The 25,598-nt window shown below is 36.8% G+C and overlaps 1 protein-coding gene across 15 annotated transcripts in view; it reads left to right on the top strand.

The window, feature by feature from the left end:
- Positions 1 to 25,598, top strand: part of DMD (dystrophin) — a 2,249,390-nt gene that overhangs the window by 160,580 nt on the left and 2,063,212 nt on the right. The gene's annotated exons all lie outside the window — the stretch shown is intronic.

Raw genomic sequence — 25,598 nt, 5'->3', positions numbered from 1 at the left:
TGCTTGGGCCCTGCACCTGCATGGGAGACCAGGAGGAAGCACCTGGCTCCTGCCATCAGATCAGCGTAGCTCCAGCCGTAGCGGCCATTTGGGGAGTGAACCAATCGAAGAAAGACCTCTCTCTGTCTCTCTCTCTCTCACTGTCTAACTCTACCTGTCAAATAAAAAAAAAGATTTTTATTTTATTTATTTGGAAGGCAGGAAATACACACACACACACACAGAGAGAGAGAGAGAGAGAGAGAGCTTTTTCTATCTGCTGGTTCACTCCCCAAAAGGATGGCCACAACAGCCAGAGCTGGGCTGATATGAAGCCATGATCCAGGGACTTCTTCCAGATCTTCCATGTGGATATAGAGACCCACAGACTTTGGCCATCTTTCACAGCTTTCCCAGGCATTAGCAGGAGGTTGGACCAGAGTGGAGCAACCAGGACTAGAACTGGTATCCAAATACGACACCATCATTGCAGGTGGTCACGGCTTTACCCACTACGCCGCAATGCTGCACTCAAACATCAAATGGTTTACCTGTCACTCTTTATATTACATGCATTCATTTTCCTCTATTTTCCCCCAAATTCCTTTTATTAAAGGTGTGCAAACTTCATGCATTTCTTAAATACAACTTTAGGAACATAGTGATTCTTTCCACCTACCCCTCCCCGCCACTTGCACTCCCACCCTTCTTCCTCCTCTCTCTTCTAGTCCCATTCTTATTTTTTACTAAGAAAAAAAGAAAATCTTTTTTTTTTGACAGGCAGAGTGGACAGTGAGAGAGAGACAGAGAGAAAGGTCTTCCTTTGCCATTGGTTCACCCTCCAATGGCCGCCGTGGCCGGTGTGCTGCGGCCATCGCACCGTGCTGATCCAATGGCAGGAGCCAGGTGCTTCTCCTGGTCTCCCATGGAGTGCAGGGCCCAAGTACTTGGGCCATCCTCCACTGCACTCCCTGGCCACAGCAGAGAGCTGGCCTGGAAGAGGGGCAACCAGGACAGAATCCGGCGCCCTGACCGGGACTAGAACCTGGTGTGCCGGCGCTGCAAGGCGGAGGATTAGCCTAGTGAGCTGCGGCGCCGGCCAAGATCTATTTTCAATTAACTTTATACACATAATATTAACTGTATACTAAGTAAAGAGTTCAACAAATAGTATAAAAAAAAACTGTTCCTCTGTTCCTCAAGAGTAGAGACAAGGGATGCTCAAAGCCATCACATTTCAAAGTGTCAATTTCATTTCTATTGATTACCTTTTAGGTGCTCTATTAGTTACCACAGATCATGGAGAACATATGGTATTTGTCCTTTTGGGACTGGCTTATTTCCCCAAGTATGATGTTTTCCAGTTTCATCCCTTTTGTTGCAAATGACAGGATTTCATTTTTTACTGCTGTGTAGTATTCCATGGTGTGCATATCCTATACTTTCTTTATCCAGTCTTCAGTTGACAGACATTTGGGGTGATTCCATATCTTAGCTATTGCAAATTGAGGTGCAGTAAACATGAGAGTACTGATAACTCATGTGCTGATTTCATTTAACTTGGGTAGATTTCCCGGAGTATATGGCTAGGTCATATGGTAGGCCTATATTCAGATTCCTGATGTATCTGCATACTGTCTTTCACAATGGCTATACCAGTTTACATTCCCGCCAGTAGTGGATTAGGGTCCTTTTTCCCCACATCCTCACCAGCATTTGTTTTTTGCTGATTTCTGTGAGAGCCATTCTAATGGTGATGAGGTGAAACTTCATTGTGGTTTTGATTTTCATTTCCCTGATGGTTGGTGATCCTGAGCATTTTTTCATGTGTCTGTTGGCCATTTGGATTTCATCTTTTGAAAAATGTCTAAGTTCTTTGCCCATTTCTTAACTGGATTATTTGTTTTGTTGTTGTTGCGTTTCTTGAGCTCTTTATAGATTCTGAAAATTAACCCTTTATCAGTTGTATAGTTTGCAAATAATTTCTCTCATTCTGTCAGTTGCCTCTTCACTTTGCTGACTGTTTGCTTTGCAGTACAGAGGCTTCTCAGCTTCATATAATTCCATTTGTCAATTTTGATTTGACTGCCTGTACTCTGAGGTCTTTTCCAAGAAATCTTTACCTATGCCAATGTCTTACAGGGTTTCTCTAATGTTCTCCAGTAATTTGATGATATCACATCATAGATTTAGGTCTTTGATCCATTTTGAGTGGATTTCTGTGTAAGGTGTTATGTAGGGGTCTTGCTTCACATTTCTGCACGTCAGATCCAGTTTTCCCAGCACCATTTGTTGAAAAGACTCTGCTTGCTCCAAGGATTGATTTTAGTTCCTTTGTCAAACATAAGTTGTTTGTAGATGTGTGGGTTGTTTTCTGGAATTTCTATTCTGTTCCATTGGTCTATCCATTTGTTTTTGTACCAGTACCAGGCTGTTTTTATTATAACTGCCTTGTAGTATGTCTTGAAATCAGGTATTGTGATACCTCTAGTTTTGTTTTTGTTGTATAAGATTGCTTTAGCTATTTGGGATCTTCTGTGCATCCATGTGAATTTCAGCATTGTTTTTTCTAGATCTGGGAAGAATGTCCTTGGTATTTTGATTGGTATCACATTCAATCTGTAAATTGCTTTTGATAGTATGGACATTTTGACGATATTGATTCTTTCAATTCAAGAACATGGAAGATTTTTCCATTTTTTTTGTGTCGTCTTCTATTTCTTTCATTAAGGTTTTGTAATTCTCATCAAAGTGATGGCAATGGCCCTGACTTATAGGCTTAATGAAATGAAGGACAGATTAAACAAATTAAACCCACTGTTTCCTTTATAGAAGCAACTGGGAGTTTTTCAGGGTTTATTTCCTTCTTTGATGTAGGTACTTAGAAGGAAAATTTCATGGCTTCATGGTCTAGAGTGGAGACTTAATTGTGAAATGAGAGGTCTGGAAAAGGTACAGAAGTGATAACTTTGAGACAAATAATATAAAAATTTTTTTATAGGGGCAGATGTTTGGCCCATCAGTTAAAAACCTTGTTGGGATGGCTACCTACCATATTCCAGTGCCTAGGTTTGAGTTTTGGCTCTGTTTTCTCTTCCAAATTTCTGCTCATATGCACCCTGGGAGGCAGCAGGTGTAAGCTTAAGTACTTGAGTCCCTGCCATCCACATAGGGGACCTGGATCAAGTTCTGAGCCAAACCCTGGCTATTGGGGTCACTTAGGGTATGGACCAGCAACTGGAAGATCATTCTCTCTCTCTCTCTCAAATAAAAATTTAGAAAAACAATTTTTAAAGGAAACAACAATAAAAAGGATGGAATCTATAGGTACTTTGGTGGGCACAGGAAGAAGAATCCAGAGCACGGGTGGCTAGGCAGGCAGTTGGGAGACTTGTGGAGATCTGGTTGAACTCTGAAGACTGCTCTCTCAGCACAGACTCCTGTGGTGCTGCTGAGCTTTGACTGATTGCCTAACCCAAACCTAAAAATAGCCAAACCTCATTCTTTTGTAGGGGCAGCCAGAGGCACAGCTGTGTCAGGAATGGCTATCTTTTTCATTGGCTTTGACAAAACCTGAGGGTTGGTGGGCTTGAGTGTGCACCTGTTGAAACAGCAAGTGCTTAGTTGTCAACACTGCTGAAGGTAATTTCAGACTTTTATTACAATGAATTATCAGATCCTAGGAAAATTTTCTCGCCTAAATCCTCTTCCTTGCCCACAGTGTCTCAGATATACACACATGAATTTCTGGAGCCCATTTTAGAGTGATTGCCACCAAAGGCAATTTTGTTTAAATTCTCAAAGTGGTTATCAATAATTTTATTTACTTATTTAATTTAGTAGAGTTTAAGAGATTTAAAATATACTTAAGGAATTACCCAAGAAATGTTTTCATTCCTATAAGATACACTCTTTCTCCTTACTATATAAAAATTTCATCTCTACATTCTTTACACTATAGGCTATTTAAATTTAAACTAGAATTTGGATTACGTACATTTTTACAGAACAAAATCATTCTTCTTTCAAAAATGGAGTAAATTAAAACATTGAGTTCGTGTAAAAGTTTCAGTTTCTAGCTCTTTTTTATTGAAAGCCTTGTAAAATTGTTTTAATTATTTAAAAATCAGCTTTCCATTGTGTTATTTTCCTTGACAGGTTTCTTTTTGAAACTGGTTATATAAAATAAAATGTCAATATCAGCTAGTTGTTGCATTTTGTAAATATATTACGGTAGAATTGTTATATTTATGCAAATTAGAAAGATAGTGATTCTATAGTATCAATTGCATGTTTCACCCCTTCTCTCCCTTTTGCCTGCTAATGTTGGCCTTTGACTAAGTCATTGCTTCATAAGTGCCAGTTTGACTAAGAATCAGACATCAAAGAAATGGTTTTAAACATTTATAATGTAAAAAAAAAGCAGTATTTCTTAACAAATACAAATCACTACAGCCTTCTCTTTCTATGATTCTATCAAAGATATGACTTTTGTTATGGGCTGTGTTGAGGGTTTTGTTTTGTGCTATTTTCTCCCTTTTGCAGTAATACATTTTGGGTTACAGTTTGCTGACAATATTTTCCATAGTAATCAGTGATTTAGCTGTAAATAGAGGATAATTATTGCATCTGGGGAATACATATTAGAAAGGATTGGTATTTCTGGTTCATATATAGGTGGAAAATACTTTGCCAGATGGGCATTTATTTATTTATTTATTTTCCTGGCCAGAAATAAGAAGCAGTGTGTGAGAAAGTGTAGAAAATCTGAGTATTGACTTGGCAATCAGAAGCAGGATCTTAGAAAGGCTGAATGGATCTAATGTATTGGGAGTTTTTTTTTTTAATGACTTTCACAAAGCGTTTTTTAAAACATCTGTAGATTGTTGTTGATGCCAAAGGGAATTCTCTCTTTAAAGCACGTTGGTCATTATAATAGCTTGTAGACGATAATGACATAGCAAATTTTGAGCAATTACTTCATAGCACATACTCTGCTGAGAGTTCTACATACTTTATATGAGTCAATTCTGAAGACAAGCCTGTGAGGGACTTATGATTCCCATTTTAGAAGAGGAATTCTGTTACAGCTAGACTTCAAAACCCAGCCTTCCTGCTTCAGAGCCTTCAGTTGTTGGCTACCACAGAACGCTGCCTCTATGGGCTCAGCTGTTAGCTATCAGGAGGCCTGCCAGCTTTTCCTGTATTACCTGTGCTGTAATTGTTTTATTTCTGAAATGAACTTGACTGTAGAATGGTACACATTCACTGCTATTGAGACCAGTCACATGTTTTATTCTTTCTCTGGCCTGGAGTTATAAAGATATGCCAACTTGCATCTGGACTTAAATATCTTCAGTTGTCAAGTCATCAAAATCAATGGACTGGATCCAGGGATTTCAGACCTAGATTAAAGCTATCAGTCATGTAACATAACTTTCTCTGTGTCCATAGAGGAAACTGAGGTACTGAAAGTTGAATTGGATCGTTTTTCATTTTTAATCAATTACATCATTAGAATAGGGACTTCAATGTTAATCTAGATCACTATGTCAACATATAAATATAACTGTAGATCAGGACTCTTTGAGTTATAAGTGACAGAAAAAAAAAAGACCCTGGGGCTGGTGCTGTGGTGTAGCGGGTAAAGCCACTGCCTGCAATGCCAGCATCCTATATGGCCATCAGTTTGAGTCTTGGCTGCTCCACTTCCCATCCAGCTCTCTGTTATGGTCTGAGAAAGCAGAGGAAGATGGCCCAAGTCCTTGGGCCCCTGCACCTGCATGTGAGACCCAGAAGAAGCTCCTGCTTCCTGGCTTTGGATCGGCGCAGCTCCAGCCATTTCGGCCAATTGGGGAGTGAACCATCGGATGGAAGACCTCTCTCTCTCTGTAACTCTGACTTTCAAATAGATAAATAAATCTTAAAAAAAAAAAAAAACCTGACAAACTACAAAAGAAAAATAAAAGGAGCTTCACAAGCTCAAATAAGTGAAAAGTGAAGAGCTATGACTTATTTCTGGTATAGCTACTTTTGGAAGCTCAAGTGATGCCACCTGGCCCAGTAGTAGTCCCCACCCCTCCCCTCCCTGCGACCTGAGCTCTTAGAGACTCTTGAGTCTGGGACTCACAATGTCAATCTACCTCAATTCCAGCAGAAAATAAAAGCACTGTGCTCTCCAATGGAAGAGCTAGGGTGAGCTGTGATTTTTTCTGATGAAATCACCTGCACATTGCTGAATCAATTGACAACATGGTTAGGAAATACTACATTGTTACTGGCTAGGTTCTGTCACATGCCTAGTCCTGGCGCAAGAGCAAAGTCACTTCTACCAAAAACCATCAGAGAGTAGCAGGGGCGGGTAAGCCAAGATGAACAGCGAAGAAAGTGAAATGGACATCAGATGCAGTGAAACTCTTGTCCCCTGCCGTCCCCAGACTCCATGTATGTGTAAATATATACTCAGTAACCCACAAAGATACACAACAAATGTGCTTCCAATAATGTCGAGTAGATACCTTTCTGTTGATAATATTGATTTCTGTGGCTCAGAAATATGTGTTTTTTATTAAGCATTTGTATAAGCAGAATCATATTTATTTTCCTTTAATTGGTGTGTGTTACATATGTTTATCCCAAGAGCTTGGTGGTTTTTTGAGTTTAGATGTGTAAACAGGTGAGGTGCATCCATCAGAATAATTAACAATAAAAGAAAAATGTGTTACTTTCCTTGTGTAGTATTAGATTTCTCAGATGGCAGTAGTTTTGGTTTGCAATTTTTGGCTACTGAGTTATTAGTTCTAGAATCTTGACATTATCTACTGCCTTTTATTTGGTTTCTCAACTTGGCAAATAACTGTAGGAATTGTAACAGTTCTACAGAGACCTCCTTTTTCTGTTAAGTTTGTGGTTTTGAAGACTGAAATTGAATTTAATGTTTCACTATCTAGCACTGATTATTCTGATAGTTAAATTAAATCCTCCATTTAGCAACTTAAACAAATACTGTTTTAAAATGCCCAAGCTTTGAAATGATGTGTTTATCATCTGATTTTAACTCCACATGCTCCCATGCTGATTATTTTAGATAATTTCAGGCTGTACTCCAGTTTTTCCTATTTCTGAAGTCAGTTTTTTTTTTCTTGTTACACTTCTTTATTCTTAGTTATACATAAAATAATGGTATGTCTTATAATTATTGGCACTTTAGGAAATCATAATATTAATGAAGACATTTCTTGAAGAGAAATACGCATTTCTAGAAAGCTCTATGTAAACTGCGAGTTCAGTTCTGCACTAAATTTCTATATTAGATCAAAAGCTTTCAAACTCAACGCATTCATTTTACAGGATAGTTTTTAGATGCAATAAAAAATAAAGGCAGATTTGCTTAATCTTATTTGAATCATCACTTTCCAGCTTCGCCATGACATACTACTAGAGATTGCAGATCGTCAAAGCATTGGGGAAAAATTCTACTGATATTTACTTTGTTTCTGTTACAAGTAATTCTTGGTTAACCAGCAATGGAAATGCAGAGCAGGTCTCTACCTAAGAAAATGGCAATTACACAGCACTCAACAGGAATACTTTTGACTGTAAAGCCACTTAGACTTTTACTATTCATCTAGGGTAGATAGCACTTCAGCCTTAATTTTTATATGAAGTCAACTTTTCTTATTCTGTTATACTTTTAATGAGATATAACCTATGTATGAAGTATCTCCTAAGGAAGAAATTTAATCGTTGTCAGTGCTGCTTATTTCAAGGCAACAGCCATCAGTCAATTTGGCAATAAACACTATTTGGCTGACTGACCTTGAGTTGAAATCTCAGCTGCTTCTGTCATGTGACCCTCAACATTCCCTTTTTATCCCAGTGGTAATTAATACCTTACATTCGGAAAGACAAAAACAACTTAGAAAAGAGATTTAGTACTTTTCAAAGAAATGCCGCAGTATGTTATATGATGCTTTTCACTTGAAAGCAAACAAACAGATGTATTGTGACAGAGCAGTCCAAGTTAATTTTCATTTATGTGATGAAAGTAGTCTACACATTTAAATGAACTTTTGAGCATTTGCTAGTTTGAATTTAATATATTGATACACTTTAAAAAAAAGATTTATTTGAGAGGCAGAGACAGAGGTCTTCCATCCGCTGGTTTACTCCCCAGATGGCCACAACAGCCGGAGCTGCGCCGATCCGAAGCCAGGAGTCAGGAGCTTCTTCTGGGTCTCCCACATGGGTTCAGGGGTCCAAGGACTTGGGCCATTCTCCACTGCTTTCCTAGGCCACAGCAGAGAGCTGGATTGGAAGAGGAGAAGCCAGAACTAGAACCGGCGCCCATATGGGATGCCGGCGCTTCAGGCCAGGGCTTTAACCCACTATGCCATAGCGCTGGCTCCAATACTGCCTTTGTTTTAAAATACATTTTGATACTGTGCTTTAGTTATTAAGCAGGAAAATTTAGGGTGCAATGAAAGGATAAGGTTAAACACTTTACATTTTGAGTGTGAAAAAATGACTGCATCAGTTGCAGTGGGTATGTAATGGGACTAGAGAAATAGTGGTGTGTTAAGTAATAATATGTATTGCAGAGCGGCAGGGGCTCGGTGGTAAGGGGAACCTCCCATCTTCCTGTGAGGTTTTCCAACTTCACTGTTACCTCACTGTCTATTAGGGCTGCTAGACCTCCAGCTTCTTTCTAGGTGGCAGGAAGGAGGAATCCTGCAGAGTAAAAGTGTTTGTCCAAGCAGAGTGGGCTACCTTTGAACAGCTTTCCTCCAGATCCCACTGGCTACTTGAGCTTACTTCCTTTTTTTTTTCTCTTAAGACATTCACTTTTATCACAAATCTTGTTTCTAATTTATGGTTTTTTTTAGTTAAGATATATAAGTTTCATGTATTTCATGTGTACAATTTAGGAACTAGTGATATTCCCACCCTCTCCTGTTCATTCTTCTTTCTCTCTCACCTATTCATTCCCACCCCGAATATTTACAAAGATCTACTTTCAGCTTACTTTATACTCATAGGATTAACTCTACACTAAGTAGAGTTCAACAAATAGTGTGAAGAAAAAAAAAAAAACACTGTTCCTCAACAACAGAGACAAGGGCTGTAAACTATCATCAAATCTCAAAAATGTCTATTTCACTAAAGTGCATTACATTTTACGAACTCTATGAGTTGCCCTAGAACAGAGAAAACATGGTATTTGTCTCTTTGGGACTGGCTTATTTCACCAAGTATAATGGTTTCCAGTTTCATCCATTTCATTGCAAAAGACAAGATTTCATTTTTTTAAACCATTGAGTAGTGTTCCATAGTTTGTGTGTGTATATATACCGCAATTTTTTAATCCATCAGTGGATGGACATCTGGGTTTATTCCATAACTTAGCTATTGTGAATTGAGTTGCAATGAACATGGGGGTACAGATAACTCTTTCATATGCCAATTTCTTTTTGTTTGGGTAAATTCTCAGGAGTGGGGTTGCTGGGTCATAAGGTAGGTCTATATTCAGATTTCTGAGCTATCTCCATACTGTCTTCCACAGTGGGTGTACCAGTTCACATTCCAACCAACAGTGGATTAGGGTACCTTTTCTCCAGCATCCTTGTCAGTATTGGTTGTTGGTTTCAGTATGAGAGCCGTTCCCCTGGAGTGAGATGAAACCTCATTGAGGTTTCGATTTGCATTTCCCTGACAGCGAGGATCCTGAGCATTTGTTTCAAGTGTCTTTTGGCCATTTGAATTTCCTTTCTTGAAAAATGCCTGTTCTAGTCCTTTTGCAGCTTACTTCTGTGTGTCAGAATAGCCCAGTTCTTTTACAGCAATTGATATTGAAAGCTTTGTTTAAATCTCTAGTAATAATACTTAATTCTGATTGCCATTATATGGGGCATAAATACTTGTCACAAGGTTATTATTAAATATGAATTAATCTTAGCCGAAGTTATAGAAAATTTTAGTTCGGAATTCTTTGAGAAATCAGTATTTGTGTTCACATTTTGCTAAATAATCTATATGAGTGTTTTCTTTAACAAACCATACATTCATATATACTTTTAATACCATGAGGCTAAAGAAAATGTAAAATATTTCCCTTTATGAATGGCCATAAATTTTCAGTTTTACAAGATGAATATGTTCTGGAGATCTGACATACAACATTATGTTTTTAATTAATATTACTGTATTATACATACAAATTTGTTAAGAATATAGATCTTAGGTCTTCTAATAATAATACAATTCTCAAAAATATATTTCCCTCGGTATACTGTCTACAAAATCAGATTGAATGCCTGGTGTCTCTAGTGGGCACTGGTGCTATTCTACAAACTGCCCTTCACCAGGTCAGTGTACCCATTTCCCATTTCCCTTGTTCTCTGGAGAACTATCCTGAAGGGAGCCCGGAGTCTGGGAGGCCACACGTCCCCCACCCGAGGTCATCTGGCAACCAGTGACTGATGTGGCAATGTAAGGGTCCAGCTCCTCTGCCACAAGGTGAGACAAACCCTGGAGCAATTTGTAGTCCAGAGCTCCCCACGGGATCCTGCTGAAATCAGTCTAGAACCGGGGTCACAGTCTTGTTAGCTGGCCTCCACCCCTGGCTTGACTCCGCTGAGCTCTAACATCCTTAATCTCTCTCTTTTAAGTACTTTCTAAATACAAGGGGTTTTGAAAAAGTTCATGGAAAATGTATATTTTGAAAATCCTATTCATGGATTTCAAAAATTTGCACTAAAGCAATCTTTTAATTCCATTTTCTGCTTGTTTTTTGAAGTGCCCTTGTGTATCACTTTTGCAAGCAATTCTGTCACAGATTCTGCATGTGGAAATTCTAAGCTTAGAATTAATAAAACAAAATTGTCCCCACATATTCGTCATTCAATCTCTAAAAAACTTAAAACTTTGCTTTAGTTTATGTTCAAGATACAGGTGAGAGAGAGAGAGACTGCACTAGGAGTGAAACCATTCAGGAGGATTATAAAACTCTCTCTGTCCTAACTTCCCTGCCTTTGGCAGATCTGATGTTTCCTTACAGTCTTAAATATCTATGATTCTACACTGTTTTGTGCCTACCAAATAGCTTCTGGAAAGTAACAACCTCACTCAAAGCTTTTCCTATAACAACTTGCATTGAGTAACTGCTCAAAATAAACCCATCACTTTAAATTGACCCACTAAAACTTGTATTCCTTCTTTGATAACCTCGCAATAATTCTGCAAATATATCTATGGGACAGGCATTTGGCACAGTAGTTAAGACACCACTTGAGATGCCCACATTCAGTATCAATGTGCCTGGGTTCCATACCCTACTCCAGCTTTTGGCCTCAGTTTCCCACTGATGCACACCCTGGGAGGCAGCATATAAGCATTGAAGGGATTGGGTCCCTGCCATCCACATGGGAGACCCAGACTGAGGGCCTGGCTCCTGAATTTATCCTTAGCTCAGTCCCTGGCTGTTGTGTGAATTTGGAGAGTGAACCTCCAGAGAACAACTCTGTTTTTCTGGTAAATAAAAATATATAAATTTTGGAAGTACTATATGGAGAATTTTAAAGTTGGGAAATTATGTGGATTCATAGAAAAAGGAAGAGAAATTATATTATCCCTCATTTTTGTGATACATATGTAAACATTTATCTGTGAAGGATTAACATGGAGAAGTCAGTTTGAGATTTCTGGACTATTGACACATTTGGATGCACAGATGATAAATGGACATGCATTTGTTTGATGTGGGTAATGACAGAAAAACAACTTTTTAATAGAGAATTTCTCAATAACTTTTAGTATCAAAATACCAACGACATAATAAATGAAAAGGGATGACACTTATTTTTTGTATCATTTCACTCCTGCTCATTGTCCCTCCTCTCACAAATGCTATGTTCCATCAACAGCTCTTGAATATGCACATGTGTGAGTATATATGCATGCATGCACATAGTACTGCCACTCCTGTGCTATGAGCCTGATCTCTGGTGAAAGCCTGAATCCCATGTAGGAAACTGCATCTTAAACATTTTTCAATTGAAGACAAAATTGTATGTATTTTATTTATAGTAAATATTGTTTTTAATCTGAATTTCTATTTATACAAAATATTTTTTTCTGACTCAGGGGGATTTTCAGGACACAAACCTCTTGACAGCCTGAATTAGTTGAGGTCTAATTCGGAAATAGAAGCCTCCATATTAGAAATCCTGGAGCTAAAAATGCACTGGACAGAAACAGTGTATGACATGGATTTGTGCAAAACTAAATGAAGTAACAGTCACTCATACACAAGGATCTTGGCCAGGGCTAAAGTGGGTATGGGGACTGGTTGGCTCGGGCTAAATAGATGAAAATGACGAGAGTCAGAGAAAAAGTCTGGAGAGACAGTATTGAAGACTGCACCTCGCACCGAGCTGATGTTCAGGAATTAATGGATGAATGGATAATCAGGGGAACAAGATTGATTTTTAAAAGATTGAATGGTAAAGACAAAATGAGAATGTGAAAGGTGGCTGCTTAGGCAGTACTGAGCTGCCTATGTGAACAGCATCATGTAGAGAGTGTGCCCTGTTTACAAATGTCACCTTATAAAAGTTTAGGTTCCTGTCAGTTCTTAAAATTGTCATTCTTAAAATTATGTAGTCCATACCAACATTGCATGGATAAAGAAACTGAGGCTTAGGAGATGTTAAGTAACATGCTCAGGTCTCCTACCTGTTGTGGCAGAACGGGCATGCACACAGCATATGGAAGTGGTGAAGGGCTCTAGATTTCATATTCCACCTCTGCCACTAATTCATTGTAGGATTCAGCTTGCACATCTATAAAATAACAATGGTCACTGTACCTTTCCTATAAATTTCATAAGTGAAATAAATGTGTCCATTAAAGCAGTGTGATTGTCATAGAGGCTGGTAGAACTTAAACTCTTACTGCATGGAAGCTGCTACTGTAGCTGTTATCTTTTGTTCTTCTTCAGCTGCCTCCACAAAAGACTCTGGCTGGTGCTGGGTCTGCCACTTGATCTTTTTCATGATGGTGGGTAGACATGTTTCCCTATTGCCCTGAGCTTTAGTCTCTTTACCTGTGAAACAGTGGGGGAAAAAAACTCTCCCCCCTCCTCACCCAGGTGCTATGAGGATTAAATGGGAAAACAGAAGACACATAGCATACAAGTATCATCTGGCATATAAAATGAATTTAGTAAAATAATAAGTTTTTATTGTCTTTGATGTGAAAGTTAACTGCAAAACAGAGCAGAACCAGTGTTTGCTCATTTGCAATAGAAGGTAATATGTTTCTCTGTTTTATCAATGAGGAAACTGAGTTCAAATGAGTTGAAACGCCTTTCTTAAAACTATGAAGAGGCCAATCCACACTTCAAACTCAGGTACATCTGACTCTAAAGTTGATGTTATTTCCACTACATTGTACTTCTTGCTAGTAGAGTGGAAATAATAATGCTTTGAGTATTGGATGGCATAAATATAGAATGCATAACATATAACAGGCACTCAGTAAATCATTCCTTTCCCTCCTTCCTAGGGCAAGAAATGATTGTTTCTTTCTTATGTAGTTCCAGTATTAAGAGCCAAGTGCCTTAGGCATAACAGGAGTAAGTAGACCTAGTATGTTGAATTCCAGGCAGCCGTTTGGTCTCTATGCTGAATCTAGCTCTCCTTCAACTATGATCTAGTTCTTCACTTCTCTTCCAACAATAAAAGGCCCTTCAGTTATCCCTATGTGGAGTGATTGCAAAACCACAGAAAGAAGTTTGTTCTTCAGTTACTCCTGCATGCAGAAAGCCAAGGTCTATCAAGTTTGACAAGAGGGAAGAAGGACAATTTATGTTAGTCTCTCTTCCCATAATTGTTGTAGCTTCTCTCCCTCTTCCCTCCTATTCTCTAGCACAGTATTTTGACTTTTTTTGGCACTTTCTAGGCTAGGCACTCAGTGATAATTTGATGAAATTTAAAACAAACTATAGGAGTTATCTGAGCATACTACCCTAAAAAGACATAATACCAGTATATAGTAAATATACTGTGATAAATTATTCTTTACTCCTTGGAATATTTTATTGATATTCCTTTTTTTGTGTGAACTGCCATGCTCTTCTGATGGAATAATCGTATTCATTCCATCAAGCATATCATTCCCAGTTGAGATTCTATTAAACCAGTATGAATGAACTACTGTTTATGAGATAACATTATTCATTTTAATGTCAAGAGGAATTAAAAATAATGAATGCATTTATTCGGCTATTGAGAAGACACTTAAACCTGAACTTTTAAATTCTTTTCTATTCCCTTTCTCTGTTGAAGTGGTACACATTTTTTGCATAAGAATCATAAAGCATAAAGATTTCTATTTGTGAAGTCATAGACTCAGGGAAATAAACACAAACAACTACGCTTAGATCAAAAGACTTAAACATAATCGTCTGGCCATTATTTAAATTGAAAATTATAAATTAATGATTTTGAATTGATTGATTGTATGCCCTTTTAAAAATCAAATGTAAGCACTGATTCTCCACAAATTCATTTACATATTTTTTTCATAAACTTTAGGACATTCAAAGACCTCTGGAATTCACATTAAGATTTTTTTTTTTCACTATACAAACTTAAAGGATTGAGTTACAGAAAACTATCACTAAACTGAGCTATTGAATTAATGAAAGAAAATACATAGTGTGTTGAAATAAAGTATTAGGGTAATTGCCATGGTTTTAATAAAAAGAGCATACAGTTTTACCAAGCCCTAATAATTTTCTAAATATTAAACAGCTAATATTTTAAATAAGGTATCTCAGGTAGTAAGTTCTAAACTTCTTTAATTTGTTATACTCTTGAAGAAAAATACTGTTGATCAGTACCCCCATGAGAAGTATATCAATGTATATATCATCTGTCACCTTGTCTTTATTTTGTTTTATTGTTTTTGTTCTGAAAAATAATATTAGATTCAAGTGCATGTATAGTTAATATTGTATGATTAAGTCCCTTTGATATATACATAGTTCATTTGAGAATAAACATGTTTTTAGCTCCTGGTGAAATACTTCTTACTAAAGTGGTAAAAGCACACTAAGATCTTACATACTATGTTGGCAGTGTAATCTTTCAAAATAATGTGTATTGTATTAAAGTTGACTCTTTTAGGCTGCTTGCATGACCAGAGTTATATAGGTCTGCTTAGAAGGTACAAAGGGAATGCAGACGACCAAGTCATTCTTTTTCCGTGTTTCAATTTCTCTCTCTCATCTATTGTTAATTATTTATTCCTGAGTTATCCTCAGTCTCTATCAAGAGGCCTGATCAGTTAACTTCATTCCAATTCCATATGTCCATTGCTAGAAATGGAGCAATAGAGTTATAACCTATGCTCTTGGCCAGCATCTAAGTACTTCTTCCTTAGAAATTAGTAAATGAAGACATCAGATGTCTTTGAAAGGTTGCCAGTCTATGCTTTATACTTTAACTAAATAAATGAATTAAGTGAAAATTGGCAATATAGAAAGGGAAGAAAATTAATACTCCACAAGAGATTTTAATGTATATTGTTAACATGTTACGCTGGTTAGAATATTATCTGACATATATAAAGCATCTTCAAAAAGTTCATGAAAAATGTTTATTATGAAACTGTATAGGGTTCAAATTTTTTGCACCAAAGTTACTTTACTCTTTAATTTAGGTGTACTGTAACTCTTTGAAGTACTCTTAGGGACTTAATAAGTTTGTTGAATATCTTCTCTTGTCCTTTCCTGTCCTCTTTTCTCCCTAAATTTCCAGTTACTCATATTTGTAAGTGTATATTTAGCACATTTTTGTTTCCACCTATAATAGGAAAATGCCTGGCATTTACATGTCAGGATGACCTGAAATAGAACATTAGTTCAAAGATGGGGTATCTATATACTTGTTGTCTGTCTGTAAAATGGAATAACAAAATATCTCTTGTTGGGTTAAAAAACATAGCACCAACAATATCATAAATCATGATATAAATGTTCATGCCCCCACCAGCTCCTACCATTTCTGACTTCTCATATGTTTTTGCTTCTCTTTTTGTATCAAAGAGAAATAAATCAAATCTATGTCAGCAAAAGTACATCTAACCATCTTCTAATTTGATAAGTATCAACATTAAATTACATGACCCATTTCTTAATTATTTTGCATGATGTGTTAAAAGTGCAAGGCAGAGTATTTGGGGGACCTGAGAGGTGGCAAAAATCCCATACATAGAAGAGATTGGTTTCCAGGGATTAAGAATAATTTGATTCATTAAAAAAAAAAAAGAATTGGGACCATATGACAGACTATAACCAAAGGTGGAAAAAAAACTGTAAAAAAAATAGCTTTAGAAGTCTCAATTCTGCTTTCAAAATCCTGGGATCTAGTTTTCGTAAATTAGAGTTCTCAGTAAATGTAGGACAAGTCCCAGCCGTACCATAGTGTTAACATTAAAACTAAGCCATGTCTTGAGTCTCCTTTTCTCTTAAACCCCCAGAGGGTTCAAACCAGAGATAAGGTCAAAATAAATTTCCCTCCTACTTCCCTTTCCCCAACAAGCAGGTCTCATCTGTTGTATTTCCATTTTGAAGCATTTAGACACCTGAGACATAAAATTTAAAGACAGAGTACTTGATCCATTTCATCTGAATCCTCCTGAATTACAAAAGTTATATTTTCAGTAACATTATATGTTGTTAGGCTTATACAGTAATATTTGGAGAATTGTGAATTATTGATGAGGCGACCCACTACCATGCTCTTTGATGCATTAAATATAAATACACATGTTGTCTATCTTTTTAAGGAATTTTATGCATTTCCTTGGCTTAACTGAAGCCTGGCCTTCCTTTAAAAATGTTATTTTCCTGAAACAACTCAATTTTTTAAAGACAATCCATATTATTGATACAATTATGTAACTATTACCAAAATAAGAGACACAACCACCATTATCAGGAATGAAACAGAGGATCCCATTACAGCTTCTGCAATCATGAAAAAGATGATAAAGGACTACTTGGAACATTTTTTTAATTTGACAGGTAGAATTATAGAAAGTGAGAGAGAGACAGAGAGTAAGGTCTTCCTTCCATTGGTTCATTCCCCAAATGGCTGCTACGGCTGGAGCTACGCCGATCCAAAGCCAGGAGCCAGGTGCTTCCTCCTGGTCTCCCATGTGGGAGGAGGGGCCCAAGCAGTTGGGCCATCCTCCACTGCCCTCCGGGGCCACAGCAGAGAGCTGGACTGGAAGAGGAGCAACCGGGACTAGAACCTGGCACCCATATGGGATGCCGGCGCCGGAGGCAGAGGATTAACCAAGTAAGCCATGGCGCCGGCCCATACTTTGAACAATTTAATAAATGACTTTGCTTACCAATGTACCAATTTTTATAAAAATCAAAACTGCAAAACTCAAGATCAAAGAGATCACTTGAATAGCCTTACAATCATTGCAAAATCCTATTTGTAATTAAAAGCTGTTGAAGAAGACATTCACTATAATATTCCTTCAAATAATTAAAGAAAAAATAGCACCAGCTTTACCCTGCCTTGTCCAGAAAACAGAAGAGGCCTCATTCTTCATAATTTGGTCTATAAGTTTTATGGAATTTCTATTAAAACCCCAGGATTTTATTTGTAGATGTAGACAATTTTAAAATCTAAATACAGGCCGGCACTGCGGCTCAATAGGATAATCCTCTGCCTTGCGGCACCGGAACACCAGGTTCTAGTCCTGGTCGGGGCGCTGGATTCTTTCCCGGTTGCCCCTCTTCCAGGCCAGCTCTCTGCTGTGGCCCAGGAGTGCAGTGAAGGATGGCCCAAGTGCTTGGGCCCTGCACCCCATGGGAGACCAGGAGAAGCACCTGGCTCCTGCCATCAGATCAGTGCGGTGCGTCAGCTGCAGCACACCAGCCGTGATGGCCATTGGAGGGTGAACCAACGGCAAAGGAAGACCTTTCTCTCTGTCTCTCTCTCTCTCACTGTCCACTCTGCCTGGCAAAAAAAAAAAAAAAAAAAAAAAATCTAAATACAAATTCACAAACACTGGAATAAAAACAATTTTGAAATAGAAGACTGAAGTAGGAAAAATTAAACTACCTGGCATAAGACTCACTATATAACCACAGAAAAGTTTGTTACACTGGAAGGGTGATAGACACATGTGTCACTCTGTTTGATGTCATGGCTAATACCAAATCTAATGACAGTATGAAACAGCAATAACTACGATATTTCTAATGAACTTAGATTCAAAATCCTCAATAATATGTTGGGAAATTAATCCATCAATATATAAAAGGAATTTCACAATGCAGACAGGTAGTATGTATTCCAGGTATTCAAGGCTTACTAAATATTTAAGAATCAGTAGCTGTAATCCATCATATAAACAAACTAAAGAAGAATAATCAGATAATTACATTATTTGACAAGGAAAAAGCATTTCCTGCAATTAACATCTAATACTTGTAAATAGAAAGTTTCTGCAAACTAGGAAGAACAGAATTTCTCCAACTTCCTAAAGACTATGTATTTAAAATAAAACAACAATAAAACAGAACTGTAGCTCACATCATACTTAAGGGTAAAAGACATTAATGCTTCTCCCGTAAGCTCAGGACCCATTTTTTTAAGCATCATTTTGGAAGTTCTAGCTAATACAATGAGGTAATAAGACTGGGCTGGCACCTTGGCGCAGTAGGTTAATCCTCTGCCTGAGGCACCAGCATCCCATATGGGCACTGGTTCAAATCCCAGCTGTTCCACTTCCAATCCAGCTCTCTGCTGTGGCCTGGGAAACCAGTGGAGGATGGCCCAAGTGCTTGGGCCCCTGCACCTGCATGGGAGACCAGGAAGAAGCGCTTGGCTCCTGGCTTCAGATCGGCACAGCTCCGGCCATGGCGGCCATTTGGGGAGTGAACCAATAGAAGGAAGACCTTTCTCTCTGCCTCTCTCTCTCACTGTCTGTAACTCTACCTCTCAAATAAATAAATAAAACCTTAAAGGAGAAAAAAAAGTTAAGGTATACAGATTGAAAAGCAAGAAATAAAATTGTCTTAATTTGCAGATGGCATAATTTTCTACACAGAGAGTCCCAAGGAATATACAAAAATAAAAATTACTCCTATTAGTAAACTGAACAAGCTCACAGGATATATATCAAGCATACAGAAATCATCACACTTCTTTAAACTGAAAACGAATATACTGAAGTCAAAATTTAACATATACCATCATCTACAGTCACTCCAAAGAAAATAAATTACATAGTTACACATAACAAATATTTATAGACTTTATGTGCTGAAATGTATGAAATAGTCATGAAAAAAAAAGCCTAAATCAAGAGGGAAGCATACTTATTAACAGATTCGAATGTTCAGCACAGAAAAGATGTTATTTCTTCTCAATTTGATCTATAGATTTTATGGGATTGTTATTAAAATCCAAAATTTTTTTTTGTTGGTATAGGCAATTTTATTTTAAAATCTGCATGTGAATTCACAGATTCTAGAATAAAACATTTTTGAAGTAGAAGACTAAAGTAGCAAGAATTAAACTACCTTGTTTAAGACTTACTGTATAGCCCCAGAAAAGATTATGTTAAACTGGGAGGAGGATAGACACATAGATCAATAAAACAAAATCAAAAGCCCACAAATAGGTGCAGATCCACATGCCCAACTGCTTTTTGACAAAGGTTTAGTGTCAGTTAAATGCAGAAAAGAGTTTATTAAGTAAATGGTGCTGGAAAGTGGGGTATCCAGAGGGTAAACAAAATATATGTAGACCCATACCTCACATTTCTACAATAAATTACAGATTATACTGAGGTCACTTCTCTCTTGCTAACACAAGTCACATTTTGTCTGTTTCTGTGTTGCTCAATGTGATAGCCTCTTGCCATGTGTGATCATCAAATACTTGAAATCTAGCTGGTATAAAATGAGATATACTGGAAATGTAAAATAAACACTAGATTGAAGACTTAGTATGCGTGGCTCACTAGGCTAATCTTCCGCCTTGCAGCGCCGGCACACCAGGTTCTAGTCCCGGTCGCGGCGCTGGATTCTGTCCCGGTTGCCCTTCTTCCAGGCCAGCTCTCTGCTGTGGCCAGGAAAGTGTAGTGGAGGATGGCCCAAGTGCTTGGGCCCTGCACCCCATGGGAGACCAGGAGAAGCACCTGGCTCCTGCCATCGGATCAGCGCGGTGCGCCGGCTGCAGAGCGCCAGCCGTGGCAGCCATTGGAGGGTGAACCAACAGCAAAGGAAGACATTTCTCTCTGTCTCTCTCTCTCTCTCACTGTCCACTCTGCCTGTCAAAAAAAAAAAAAAAGACTTAGTATGAAAAAATGTGAAATGTTTCATTAATAATTTTATGTGGATTATACCTTGAAATAATATTTTAAATATGGTTGGTTAAATAAAATATGGTATGTCTGTTAATTTTATCAATTTCTCTATATTGAATGTGTGTATTAGACAATTTAAATTTAGATATCTGGCTTGCATCATATTTCTATGGGCCATAGCTAGTCTAATCTGTTACTTTCAGTTTTCTTTATGTTTGAATGAAAAATAAGACAGCAGTAAAACAATCTGCACACAGAACTAAAGATTTTTAATACTTGCATCAAAGTTTTACTTTTTTCTGAACAAATATTTTGTAACTGTTATTTCTAAAGTATTCAATTCATATTTTATATAAAACTATTTTGTAACTATATCCCCTAAATAACATATATTGAGCATAATCTATTCCAGATTCATGGGAATAACAAAGCCTTTGTCTTCATGGAGCTGACATTATTCAGTTGATAATCTTTGCTTCATTTATATAACTATAGATATAACTATAACTGGCCTCTTTAAGTTGTCTTGGATAAATACTCAATTAAGTGGGATCAGATTTTCATGGGTTTACCAAATAGTTGAGTACTATCTAAAAGTATCCATCTTTTTTTTTTTTTAAGATTTATTTATTTGAAAGGCAGAGTTACAGAGAAGAAGAGAAAGAGGGAGATAGATATTTTCCATCCGCTGGTTCACTCCCCAGATGGCTACAATGGCTGGAGCTGGGCCTATCTGAAGCCAGGAGTTTCTTCAGGGTCTCCCATGCAGGTACAGGGGCCAAAGGACTTGGGCCATCTTCTACTGCTTTCCCAGGCCACAGTAGAGAGCTGGATTGGAAGTGGAGTAGCCAGGACTTAAACTGGTGCCCATATGGGATGCTGGCAGTGCAGGCTGGGGTTTTAACCTGCTGCACCACAGTGTGGATCACAAAGTGTCCATCTTGATTTCAGCATTAGCCAGTGTGCTTTTCAGAGAAAATGCAAAATATTTTGTCAATCTCGCAAATTAGCTAATTAGACATTGATTCCACAGAGATTGCTTCAGAGATCTTCCTATATATTTTTTCACACTGGATGTTCACTTTTCTGATACTCTCCCTAGGCTCTGAATTCATCAAGAGTCTTTACTTCTTGTTGGCATATTTGCCAATAGTTGGTAAATTATAAGCAGCAAATGAACCATCTGATGAATGAAATACTTTGAGAACAAACTAAGTCAAATTGTGAGTCAGTGTCACAGTGAAATCCAGATCTCCAAGCCTGGTATATCATGAATGTTGACTTCAGCCTTAAATTAGGTATGTAGGCATTACCTGGAAAGAAATTCTTTGTTTAGTCCTCACACGTGAATACTGGAACTCTATTCAAAACAGAAGTAGGCTGTCATTATTCAAAGATTGTTAACCTTATCATCACATGTGTAGCTCTAGGGTATAAAAACAATTATATGGTTTCATTGGCCTTAGTGTCCAGTAAACTTACTTCAGTAAACAGTATCTAAAGCAGTTTTCTTGATAGTTACATTTTCTAGCCATTGATTTTCATTACCATATAGAATTTACAGTTCTAAGGGAGCTTTAAGAAGCTTGACTTTAGTTGAAATTGTATTGAGTGACATGTTTTTTCTGTTCATTGCATGATATAAGCATTTGTGCAGTAAGGAGGCCCCAATACTGTTAAAAGAAGATCTGATGAAAAACAAATGTTCAAAATCTGTTATAAATGCAAGAGAATCCATAGAGGCTGAAAAAAAAATGACCGTCTTCTACACATAATGATCTTATTTGGAAATTCAAAAAGTATTCAGATTTTATTTTTGGCCAGCTGTGTTACATATATAGTAAGTGGTTTTTATCCTTACTTTCATTTGTAGTCCTCAATCCTAGAATCGATTATTTCATATGAGGTATCTAACTGTATCGTTCATGCCTTCCCGTTGACTTTTGTCTCCATTACTATTGCAGTTTTCTCCTCATCAGTGATTTTGGCAGATCCCCAGTCACACTAAAGGCATCATCAGTATATTGTATTGCTTTGGATATCCTAACTTTTCTGTTAATTTCTTTTTGTCTACATTTTGTTTCACATGATTCATTTTTTCTACTTTTTATCTGCCCATTCTTTCTTCTTTTTAAAGAAGAACAACTAAACACCTGAGTCCACTATACCCCCCGTACCATACAGTGAGTACTAAAAGTCAAAACTAAGATTGAGCAATGTTCTAGAGTCCAAAAGTTCCATCTGATGTTCAAAAATGCACAGAGAATAAAGTTACTTCTAATTTTATATTAGTCAATAATATTTTGGCAGTAGAAACTGCCATGTATTATACTTGCCTTTTGCCATAAGCTTGATGTACCCAATTTTATTTCACTACATTGTATGGAACTCTGTAAACTTACAAAAACTAAACACTCAAGCATGCTCCTCTCCCACACCACTAATAATACTCATTATTAGAGTTCACGTGAAGCAATGATCTGAGTATTGCCAAATAGATAGAATGGTGTCTGTTTGCCTGTCAAATTATTTTACATACTGCGTGCCAGGCACTATCTAAGTACTTTGTAAATATTAACTCATTTAATTCTTCATGAAACCTTTTAAAGGTACATAATATTATTCTCACTTTACAGAAAACAGAATAAAGACATGCTATGATTAATGAACATTCTGAAGGTTATATTATTTATAAGTGACAACTGGGAACAGTCGCTGTGCCATCTTGTTCCCAAGTCTGAGCTTTTAATTCTTTAGTTCTGCTGTTTCCATACATGGTATTGCTGAGAGAAAATTTGGCTTGCTATGCTTAAAGATAAACATAATAAGTAGTTTACTTCTCTGTACACAAACTTTAACCTCAAATTATTTTTGTATGCCAAACACATTTTAGCACGTTTTCAATACATATTTGTTCTTCTGAGTAGAAATTCACCCTAAAATGCAGGCAGAAAGCAAAATCTTTTTTTTGGGTAAAGGACATATGGGAACACACAATTCAGTTTTTGCAACTGTCTTGTAAATATGTATTTAGTTTTATATTATAAAGTTGCAAATATGTCAAAAATTTGAAAAACATGAATTGGAGCAGTACCCTTTAGTGTGCAAATTCAAAAGCACAGTAATTTATATTTTATATGAATAGTGTTCTTTGGAGTTGTACAAAGAAGAAGAACTAATGTGAGGTTATTTTATTTACAACAACAAGCATAAATGAATAAAAACATAACAATTGAACTGAACAAAAGACAGTTATCTATATTATCCTTCAACTTCCATAATCATGTTTTTTTTTTTTTTCAATGTTCAGGAGAAATTCCTCAAGCATTGTTTCCTGTCACAGAAAGGATGTTCAGGGCCTTTCAAAAATGTCAGTTTATTTTATAATCATGAGCTTAATTTCAAGGTAAACATTAAAAGAGAGTAAAAAAGGAGGAGGAAAGGTAGGGAGGGAAGTATCACTATGCTCCTAAATCTGTACATGTGAAATACATGAAATTTGCTCAGTTTATATAAATGTTGAATATATTTAAAATCTAGAAAAATGTAAGTGTTGAAAATATTTAATACTCTAGAATAATATTTTTGAAACAAAAAAAATATCAGTTGTTAATAGTCCCAGTACCTGATAGGAGGGAAGCAACGTTAGTCTCATTTTCAGATGTTCTAGAACCAAGGCAGCACCTCGTACCTGGTAAGTACTTAAGTTGTAAAGTGGATAAGCAAACCAGTGAGTAATAAACAGATCTTGATGGTACTTTTATACTTTAGAACTCTTAAAATGTGTTAATAATTTGGTAATAACATTCTGGATTTATTTGGGTAGAAATTAATTGTTGTATTTGATAGACTAGAAAAAAGCATAAATAGTTTAAATTACTCATCCAAGTTCACTCAATGAAAGCACACACACACACACACACATTTATAAATTCAGAATTAAACTTTGGCCAAGACTTTTAGTCCAAAGTTCTTTTCACTATGTTCCACCATTTGAACCAAAAAGAGATTATAGAAGAAACAATTTGTTCACAAGCAGACACAAATTACAAGTCAGGAAACATACTTTTGTGGCTTCATACTCAACAATACCTGTGAATCAATGAAGCAAATGCACTGAAATATTTAATAGAAGAATGACCTGAACACTTCATAGATCAAATTCCATGTTTCCAAATTTTAGAAATTGAGTAATTCTTCTAATTGAATTCATCTTTGTATAGAAAATTCTGCTGAATAGTTTGGCTACAAGCTTTAATTTACTTCAGAAATATTGATTACTATTTGGGAAGGGAAATATTTCTCAAGTTTACCTCCATGTTGCAAAGAAAATACTCTATTAATCTCTTTTTCACATCTTCTCATATATCTTATTTCACTTTTAATTTCCTGCAAACTTATCTTTCCTGTTAAATTATCCCTTGCCCTTTCTCAGTGGTGACTGACAATGATAATGTTGAGATGCGTCTCTTTCTAACACCCAGAGCACTATCCAAGCTGTATCTGTCACTCCATCATATATTTTTTCAATCTGGACAACAATGCTGAGATCTCTCCTACCAGGTATTCTGATATCTTAGGATCTACCAGTTCCCACACTGAGCATTTTTCTTTCTTTTAGTGTCCTTTCTGAACAATTCAGAAAGCTGCCCTTAATCTGCTATTCTCTTGCTAAAACAACATCATTAATCACTTTCAGTTACTTTCCTTTCTTCCTATCCATCAAACTTTAGAGTTTACCTTATCACCTACTGCTGCTCCATTATACCTTATAGTTTTGACTTCTAACACCACATCTTCTTATCCTATGTGTTTTCTTTTAATCCTTTACTTACTTGGATGTCCCCGTTGTCTTCATTCTATTTCCTGAGCATGAAACAGCATTGCAAATTACAAAATTGTCTCTATCCCTGTTTGTTTTCTGCTTATTTCGTTCTGGTACTTGTTTTAATTGTTTATTTGAATAACTACTCAGAGCAACTAGGTGAAAAAAATATATCTAGGTAAATTGTGACCCTCAGTTGTCCCTCAATGGAGAAGCATTTCATTCCTGAGCCTCATTATCTTTCCCTAAATGCCTTGTCCTCATACTGCCTCAGCTTGGTTATACTCTACATACACCTCAATCTAATTTGACGGAACCGTTGGAATTATAAATTCTTTCGTTAATAGTTACAGATCATGCTTATTGAAGCTAGATATTGTAAATTAAAAAAGTT

Source organism: Oryctolagus cuniculus, chromosome X (assembly GCF_051225735.1).
Source record: "Oryctolagus cuniculus isolate XC-2025 breed Fujian yellow rabbit chromosome X, ASM5122573v1, whole genome shotgun sequence".
Lineage (NCBI taxonomy): Eukaryota > Metazoa > Chordata > Mammalia > Lagomorpha > Leporidae > Oryctolagus > Oryctolagus cuniculus.
This window is presented reverse-complemented; position numbering and strand designations above follow the sequence as displayed.